The 10,000-nt window shown below is 35.6% G+C and overlaps 1 protein-coding gene across 1 annotated transcript in view; it reads right to left on the reverse strand.

Moving 5' to 3' along the window:
• The window catches only part of LOC137631269 (nuclear factor 1-like), a 143,377-nt gene that overhangs the window by 130,796 nt on the left and 2,581 nt on the right, over positions 1–10,000 (reverse strand). The window lies entirely within an intron of this gene.

Genomic DNA, 10,000 nt, shown 5'->3' on the forward strand with positions numbered 1-10,000 from the left:
ATTCTACCCTTTTCTATTCCCATCACTTTTCTCTTAGAGAGAAGACTGGCTTTCTTCTATCATGATAAAATGGATGAAATCTGCGTTGCTTTTATCAAAGAATTGACTATCAAGAATACTTGAAAATTAAGGCAGGAGTTGGCATTGATTTGTAATGGTTTGCAAACCCAGCTTTCGGTTGTTGATTACTACTGCGGAAGAGTTGAACAATAGGTTGGTATAATATTAATAAATTGAAAAAGGTTTGATTGGGCAATGGTTAAGTATTAGATTTTGTAAGTTAAATGGCAGGACAAGATTAGAAATGAAACTATAAGAGAGATTACTTAGAGTGCCGTATGTGGATGAGATCATGATGAGGGGTTGATGGAGATGGTTTGGGCATGCTCTTCGCACTCCCCAAGAGAGATATTAGTTCACCAAACGTTCAGCTGGGCTCCACAAGGCACAAGAAGTGTTGGAAGACCCAGACCTACATGGCATGGATTTAAGCAAAACTTTCATATCAAATTAGAATATTTCAAGTGGATTTGCCAATAAATAGAAAAAAAGAAAAAAAAGAAAACGCTGATAAAAGTTAGGATCAAAGAAAGGACAGAAGAGATTCAATCAATATATAATGATACACCGTTGGCAACGAGAGAGAGAGAGAGAGAGAGAGAGAGAGAGAGAGAGAGAGAGAGAGAGAGTGAGTTTGTCTAAATAACACTGGTAATGCAAGAATATTATCGACTCTCTCTCTCTCTTTCTCTCTCTCTCTCTCTCTCTCTCTCTCTCTCTCTCTCTCTCTTTTCTCGTTTTGGTAGCACTTTCTTTTTTTTATCGAGAGAGAGAGAGAGAGAGAGAGAGAGAGAGAGAGAGAGAGAGAGAGAGATTGATTGATTGATTTAAAGTTTTCAGGCATCCTGACATCGAGAGAGAGAGAGAGAGAGAGAGAGAGAGAGAGAGAGAGAGAGAGAGAGAGAGAGAGAGAACTTCTGAAGTTCCAGCGATTCAACTGCTTGATTAACAAGATCCATCGACAATCTGGTCCCAGCTGGAATAAAACTTCTAGACTACAGAGTAGTATTGAGCTTACGCTGAATAAGGCAACACTGTTAGAATTATCGGAATGGTACAGTCAAGGGAAGATCTGAATGCATTAGAAGGTCAGAATGATCATAAATCTTATGCAGCATAAAGATCTACCTGAACGACGGTGCCAGAGATTAATATCTAGAAACTACGCAGTACTCTAGAATTTCTATTCCAGCTATGACCAAGTTGTGGAATGATCTTCCAAATCGGATAGATGAATTAGTAGAACTTCAAAAGTTCAAACTCGCAGCAAATGTTTTTACGTTGAACAGGCTTACATAAGTCCTATCATAGTTTATATATCAAATATCTCTTTTAATGTTGTTAATGTTTTTAAAATATTTTATTCTTATTTTTCATTACTTCTTATATCGTTTATTTATTTCCATATTTCCTTTCCTCAATGGGCTATTTTTCCCCTGTAGGAGCCCTTGGGCTTATAGCATCTTGCTTTTCCAACTAGGGTTGTAGCTTAGGTTGTAATAATAATAATAATAATAATAATAATAATAATAATAATAATAATAACAATAATAATAATAGATCGGGAATACGAAATTTGATAGACCGCACTTTCTTGTCCAACAAATTAAGATGAGACTCAATAGGTGAAGACTTCCTTCAAGTGTAAAAAACATGTATCAGTAGAAAATTCAAGATACATTTTACACAAATGGACACACCTGTACATGCAAGAGGAGGTTAAGATGAGCTCCTGTAAATATAATCAAAACAGTTCTCAAGATCCTTAATAGACTAAAAAATCAAAGACTTCCTCTTCTGCTTTTTATCAAGTTTTTATAGTTTATGTATGAAAGATCTATTTTAATGTTTTCCAGTCCTTAAAATATTTTATATTAATTGTTCATTGCTTCTCTAATAGTTTATTTATTGCCTTATCTCCTTTCCACGCTGGGCTCTTTTTCCTTTCCCAATTACGGTTGTAGCTTAGTTAGTAATAATAATAATAATAATAATAATAATAATAATAATAATAATAATAATAATAATAATAATAATAAATAATTTCTTCTCCTCATCACCTGCACGATATTTAAAAGAATATTGTCATGTACCTAAGAATAGGCGATCGACATAAGTAAATAGTTTTTTATACCACGATCGGTACAACGGCACATACTTTCTCACTACACACGCAACGTAAAACTATCTGAGAATGAAATACAAACTCAAAGCATTCAAGAGTAATGAACGACTTCTTAAATATCCTCCTCATTCACAGTGTAAAAGAATGCCAGACATCTTAAGGGCCGCTCATGAATGGCAGAGGCAAGGGACAGTGACACCAGTATCAAGCAGGATAATGCCCTAGCCTAGAGACTGACCATTTTATAATCAGCGCCCAAGCACCCTCTACATCCAAGCTAGGACCAAGGAGGGCCGGGCAATGGCTGCCAAAATCTCAGCATATAGGCCATAGGCTCCCTGCCCCAACCCCTGCATCCTTAGCCCACAAGGATGGTGAGGTTGCAGCGACCAAATAAACTATCGAGTTGGAGCGAGACTCGAACCCCAAGCTGACGTTCACCAGTCATGGACGTTACGACATCGGCCATCACAGCCCCAGGAAACATATGAAGGTTACCCACAAGTAAATTACTTATTCTGTTTAGCTTCTTGCATTGGCAGTAAGTACTTGACAAACAGCAGGGAAAAGAAGGTAACATTCCTTTAACATGGCATTTAGAAGAAGAAGAAGAAGAAGAAGAAGGATATATATATATATATATATATATATATATATACATATATATATATATATATATACATACATACATATATATATATATATATATATACACACAAACATATATAATATCATATATATAAATATATATGTTTATATAAATTACAAAACCTAACCCCCAAAAAATAAAAAAAAATAAAAAACTATATACTGAAATAAAACTGGCTACTCGTTGTATTACTTAGTTGTCAAAAACAGTATACAATTATTCACATGTAATTTGAAATGCTTGATCAATTAATTACACAAATAGTTATTTATGAGCATACTTCAAACATGTGTTTGAAATATTTTATAAATTGTTAATTATTTCTAACAGTTTATTTATTTCCCTATTTCCTTTCCTCACTGGACTATTTTTCCCTGTTGGGGTCATTTGGGCTAAGAGCATCTTGCTTTCCCAACTAGGGTTGTAGCTTAGCTAATAGTAATAATAATAATAATAATAATAATAATGCCATTGATCCTAATTCTAACTAGAAAAGAACTCTGAGAGTGCACACCTCCGCCATGGCGGCTAATTTCTCGAAACCTTTTGCTCGACCTTGACCTTTGACCTCAGATTTTCAAAATTGAATCACTTCCACGTCTACAAAAAATAATTAATCCCTGAAAGTTTCACTACTCTATGAGTAAAACTGTGGCCAGGAAGTTGTTCACAAACAAACAGACATACAGGGGCAAGAACATAACTTCCTAACTTCGTTGGCAGAGGCAATAATAATATGGTCTTTTCAACTTCATATATATATATATATATATATATATATATATATATATATATATATATATATACACACACACATACATACATACATACATACATATATATATATATATATATATATATATATATACACACACATACATACATACATACATACATACATTCAAACATTCATATATATATATATATATATATATATATATATATATATATACATATATATACACATATATATACATATATATACACATATATATACATATATATATATATATATATATATATATATAGAGAGAGAGAGAGAGTGAGAGAGAGAGAGAGAGAGAGAGAGAGAGAGAGAGAGAGAGAGAGAGAGAAATTTCACATCTTCAAAATCTTTCGAAGCCGTCAGCTTGTGTCTTCAAAATGTCTTCAGAACTCCGCTTCGAGTTCCAGAAAGAGATTTCAAGTCTTCAAAATCTTTCGCAGCAGTCTTCTCGTCATCTATCGATTTTTTCAAGATAAGGCTACTACGAGATGAAGAAGCCGGTATATACTTTGACAATGTTTTCTACAATGTTGAAAGTGATTACACCCAGCTTTGGAATGTTTTTGTTAACCGTCGGAGCCCTTTTCGGAGGACTCAACTTGGCTCACGGAGAGGCATTTCTTCAGGAACAAAAGTCTCTTTGTGAGGATTATCTTTTATATCTCAACGGACAGTTGAATACTTTCCAAAACTCTTGGACCTTCAGGATGTTCTCCTGGCTTCTACCAGAGGTGCCGCGCTTGGAGAACTGGTTTGGAGGAGGAGTTAGAACTAATGGACCGCAGAGTTCACTTCTACGAAGAGCGATGAACTTCTTCCCATTTGCTGGAAGGATGTGGAACGCCTTTGAAGAAGCTAAACAATGCGAAATGACTGGAAACGGATTGAAGAATCAAATTGACCAATTCAACGAAGAGCTGAAATCATATTGGATACTCCCAAGACTGCTTCCGGATTTGAATACAGAAAAACCTTTCTGTACAATCGAAAATGGAGCGGTCAGTAACCTTATGTTGGCAGGTGCTGCGGGTTGTCTTTTCGTTGCAGGCGCATTCATTACGATGAGTGTTATGTCTTCAGAGAAAGAGGAAAAAACAGCAAATGCCCAACAGGAGGAAGCTAACGATATTGAAGAAACCGGTGACGCTGATGCATCAGAGGAGATGACAGAAGAAAACTCTGACTCTTTAGAGATCGTCTTGGAAGAGACTTCAAGTAAAGAAGAAATTTTCGAATTTTCTGAAGAATCAGAAAATGGTGAAGAATTGCAAGAAAATTATGAAGACGTAGAAATCAGGGAAGCATCGGAAGACAATGAACCAGAAGAAGATAATGAAACTGTGGAAATCGTAGTTGAAGAATCTTCAGAAAAGGAGGAAAATTTGGATTCTTCTGAGAGCGAAAAGGAGGAAGACGTTTTGGGCTCTTCCATTCAAAATCAAATTAGTTTATTGCCTGACGAAATGGTAGAATCAGCAGTAGAGGATGAAGAGTCAGGGGAAAAGGAAGAATCTGAATAAAATACAGAAGATTCAGAAGAGGAAGAAGAATCGGAACAAAATACTGAAGATTCAGATGATGAGGAAAATTCGGATTCTTCTGAAAGCGAAATGGTGGACAGAGTTTTGGGCATTTCCGTCCAAAACCGATTTAGTTTCTTGCCTGACGAAATGGGAGAATCCGAGGAAGAGGAGGAAGAATCAGAAAAAGAGGAAGAAGAATCGGAACAAAATACTGAAGATTCAGAAGAGGAGGAAGAATCAGAACAAAATATTGAAGATTCAGATGATGAGGAAGAACCAGAACAAAATACTGAAGATTCAGAAGAGGACGAAAATTCGGATTCTTCTGAGAGCGAAATGGAAGAAAAAGTTTTGGCCATTTCCGTCCAAAACCGATTTAGTTTCTTGCCTGATGAAATGGGAGAATCAGAGGCAGAGGAAGAGGAAGAATCAGAGGACGAGGAAGAATCGGAACAAAATACTGAAGATTCAGAAGAGGAGGAAGAATCAGAACAAAATATTGAAGATTCAGATGATGAGGAAGAACCAGAACAAAATACAGAAGAATCAGTAAGTGATGAGGAATCAGTGGAAGAAAAAGAATCAGAGGAAGAGGAAGACTCAGAGGAAGAAGAAGAATCAGAGGAAGAAGAAGAATCAGAGGAAGAGGATGAATATTCAGACGACGAGGAAGAATCGGAACAAAATACTGAAGATTCAGAAGAGGATGAAGCTTCAGAAAAAGAAGATGAAGAAACCGAAGGCGGCCCCTGCAAAGGCAAACGTCATCATCTGACAAACCAAGAGCGTGCTAAAGGAATGCCCCGCAGAGGATTCAGGGGTCGTCAAAAGCCAGCAAGACTAAATCCGGGACCAAGAAAGACCAGCAAGGACACAAAGGCCAAGAACCGAAAGAACCAAAATGTTGAAAAACTGCCCAAGATGCACATTCCCAGGAATCAGTTCCAGAGGAACAAAAGGAGGGTGTAAATCTGAAGCGTCTTCCTTGGAGGATCCTTGGACTGGCCTAAAAGGCTGGCTTTGCAGAAAGGAATAGCTGAGCTGCTTCTAGTATGCTATGTTCCCTGGTGGGGTCGTACAGGGGCTTCGTCAGGTGAACAAAAGGTCGGATATCTAGGTCTATTCTTTCGGATACTAACCTTCGGTGGTTCTGGGGGAATAACCTAGAAGACCGGCTATGCAGAGGGAAAACGCTCGGCTTTTTCTACTATGCAGCCAAGTCCTTATAGGATGGCCCAAGAGAGTTTCTCTACTGAAGGACGTCTGAAGAGGTGCACCACCTCCTGTGTAACAGCCTGGGATAAATAGTGCTCAACTTGACAACACAGCTTCAGAAAATAGGCTTCACTGCCTGGCAGCAGCAACAGAAGCAAAATATATAACTGCAAAATAATAAAAAAAAAAAAAATTGTAAAAGCTAAAAAATAAAAAAATAAATATATATATAAAAATTTTAAAAATCCCCCAATAATATAGAAGCTTAAACAAATTAAAAAATATATATATAAAAACTAGAAAATTAAAAAGAAAATCTTCAAAAATCCAGAAAAAATATAAAAACTAGAAAAAAAAAATTATAAACTAAAAAATTAAAAAAAAAAATTAAAAAATCTTAAAAATAGAAAATTGAAAAATTAAAAAGGTAAAAAAATCCAAAAAATGTGATAATTTTTTTTTTAGACAAAATCCCAAAAAATATGGAAATTAAAAAATCCAAAAAAAAAAAAAAATTAGAAACAAGAAAATCCAAAAATACAATAAAATATACTCAAAAATGAAAAAAAATAAAAAATGTAAAAAAACCCCTAAATAAAAATGAAATTAAAAAAGCAGAAAAATATAAAAAAGAAAGAAAGTAGGGGAGGAGGGTCGTGGGAACCAAGCCTGCAAAAATGACAGATGGCCAAACCCACCTGATGAGCCCTTTGGTAAGGGCGAAACCCTTCCACAGTAGTAGTAGTAGTAGTAGTAGTAACACAAATATATATATATATATATATATATATATATATATATATATATATATATATATATATATATATATATATATATATATCAAATAAGCCATATATCTTTTATACATTAATGTCTGGATTCTCTTAACGACCTCGTGATCAGAGCCCCAGGCGATATCACACAAAGACAAGACCTTGTGACCGGCCAGGAGTCGAACCCTGGTCCGGCAAGCTTGTATAGACAGTGGCTAAGTCACTGTCTATACAAGCTTGCCGGACCAGGGTTCGACTCCGGCCGGTCACAAGGTCTTGTCTTTGTGTGATATCGCCTGGGGCTCTGATCACGAGGTCGTTAATAGAATCCAGACATTAATGTATAAAAAATATATGGCTTATTTGAATATGAAAAACACGTCTAATTGTCCAAAATTTATCATATATTTATATATATATATATATATATATATATATAAAAATTGTAATGCCAAGGACCTCAATATTTCGGATAGGTTTACTTAAGGGAATACATTTATCACTATTCTTCCCAAGATTATCGGGGTCAACTGTCTCCCTCTTCAGGTGAATCGACATGCTTGAAGAGGGAGGCAGTTGCCCCCCCCCCCACCCCCCCCCCCGGCCCCGCCTTCAAAAGAATGATAGATAAATACATTCTTGCACATGAACTAACCTGAATTATTGAGGCCCTTGGAGCAAATTCACACAAACATTGTTAATTTGGAACTTTTGTCATGTATACTTACAGACAGGGTGTTGTCATGTATACATACACACAGGGTATTGTCATGTATATATACACACAGGGTGTTGTCATGTATACATACACACAGGGTGTTGTCATGTATACATACACACAGGGTATTATCATGTATATATACACACAGGGTGTTGTCATGTATACATACACACAGGGTGTTGTCATGTATACATACACACAGGGTATTATCATGTATATATACACACAGGGTGTTGTCATGTATATATACACACAGGGTGTTGTCATGTATACATACACACAGGGTGAGTCAAAGGTTTCCATACATAGGAAAAAATAATCTTTGATGGATAACTATCTTTATTTATCCAATGTGCCAAATTGATTACCATCGTTTCGAAAAAGAATATGTGTTTTCGAGGTGGTGGTAAATGTAAACAACACTTTATACAAGAAAGAAGGTTTATCTGACATAAAAGGTTTATTTTCCCCATGGGTGGAAACTTATGGTCCACCCAAAATACACCAAATTATGTTAGTACATCCCTATTACTTCTTAATTTCCCTATATAATAAAATGCAAGTGTCTGGTTATGACTATCTATATCTATCTATCTATCTATCTATCTATCTATATATATATATATATATATATATATATATATATATATATATATATATACACACACACATATATATATATATATATATATATATATATATCTCAAATAGAAATAAATTTCTACCTCATACTCGGGATCGAACCCTAGCCCATGCTAATGAAAGGCCAGGTCGATTCCAACCAGAGGCTCTAAAAGAAGTCGGAACCTAACTGCTAATCTGCAGTTCAGGATTTACCTGGCAAGACATCAGTCTCTTACCAGGGAGATTTCCCCGACTTCCCGCCCCACCAAGTGACACGGTTGATAATAATTCATTCAAATTACCCCTAATGAGTCAATATGGATGAATATCAACACAATATCGTGCTCTAATAGAAATAAATTTCTATCTAATACTTGGGATCGATCCCTAGCGACCTGGCCTTTCATTAGAAGGGGCTAGGGTTCGATCCCAAGTATGAGGTAGAAATCTATTTCTATTTGATCACGATATTGTGTTGATATTTATCCATATTGACTCATTAGGGGTAATTTGAATGAATTACAGTACTATCAATCATGTCACTTGGTGGGCAGGGAAGTCGGGGAAAACTCTCTGGTAAGACACTGATGTCTCGCCAGGAAAATCCTGAACTGCAGATTAGCAGTTAGGTGCCAACTTCTTTTAGAGCCTCTAGTGTCATGGTTGGAAGCAACCTGGCCTTTCATTAGAAGGAGCTAGGGTTCGATCCCAAGTATGAGGTAGAAATTCATATTATATATATATATATATATATATATATATATATATATATATATATATATATAGTATATTTATATATAGATAGATAGATAGATAGATAGTCATGGGCAGACACTTGCATTTTACCATACAGGAAAGATAAGAAGTAATAGTTATGAACTACTGTAATTTGGTTCATTTCGACTGGTTTGCAGACGCCGCAAAAAAAAAAAAAAAAAAAAAAAAAAAACACAAGCAAACAAACATACTCGGAAACTGGACTAAATCCTATATTTGTTAGCTGTTTATTAAATATTTAAGTTCCACTATAATAATCCACCATTATCACTCTAAACAAAAGGGGAATTTTAATTCGTGACACGTTTTAACCTCAATGCTACACTGACTCCAGGCCGAGAGTGACCACCTCTCTTTTGTCAGGTCAGTGACATGATGCTAACATGCATGTTTGCATAAAGTGTATTTCAATAGGAAGCTAAATTCTCTATTTCACATGAATTATGCGAATGTTAATTCACCACACATAAAAAAGGTTTAATTCAATTATATATTAGGGTTGTGGTAGCCTATAGGAAACGTCCCTTCCTGGAGATCTACTGGACCGGGGTTCGAGTCTCGCTCAAGCTTGATAGTTTTATTATCATTATTATTACTAGCCAAGCTACAACCCTAGTTGGAAAAGCAGGATGCTATAAGCCCAAGGTCTCCAACAGGGAAAAATAGCCCTGTGAGGAAAGGAAATAAATAAATGATGAGAATAAATTAACAATATATCATTCTAAAAACAGTAACCTCACCATCCTTAGGAGCTAAGGATGTAGGGT

The sequence above is a fragment of the Palaemon carinicauda genome, chromosome 39 (genome assembly GCF_036898095.1).
Source record: "Palaemon carinicauda isolate YSFRI2023 chromosome 39, ASM3689809v2, whole genome shotgun sequence".
Taxonomy (NCBI): Eukaryota; Metazoa; Arthropoda; class Malacostraca; order Decapoda; family Palaemonidae; genus Palaemon; species Palaemon carinicauda.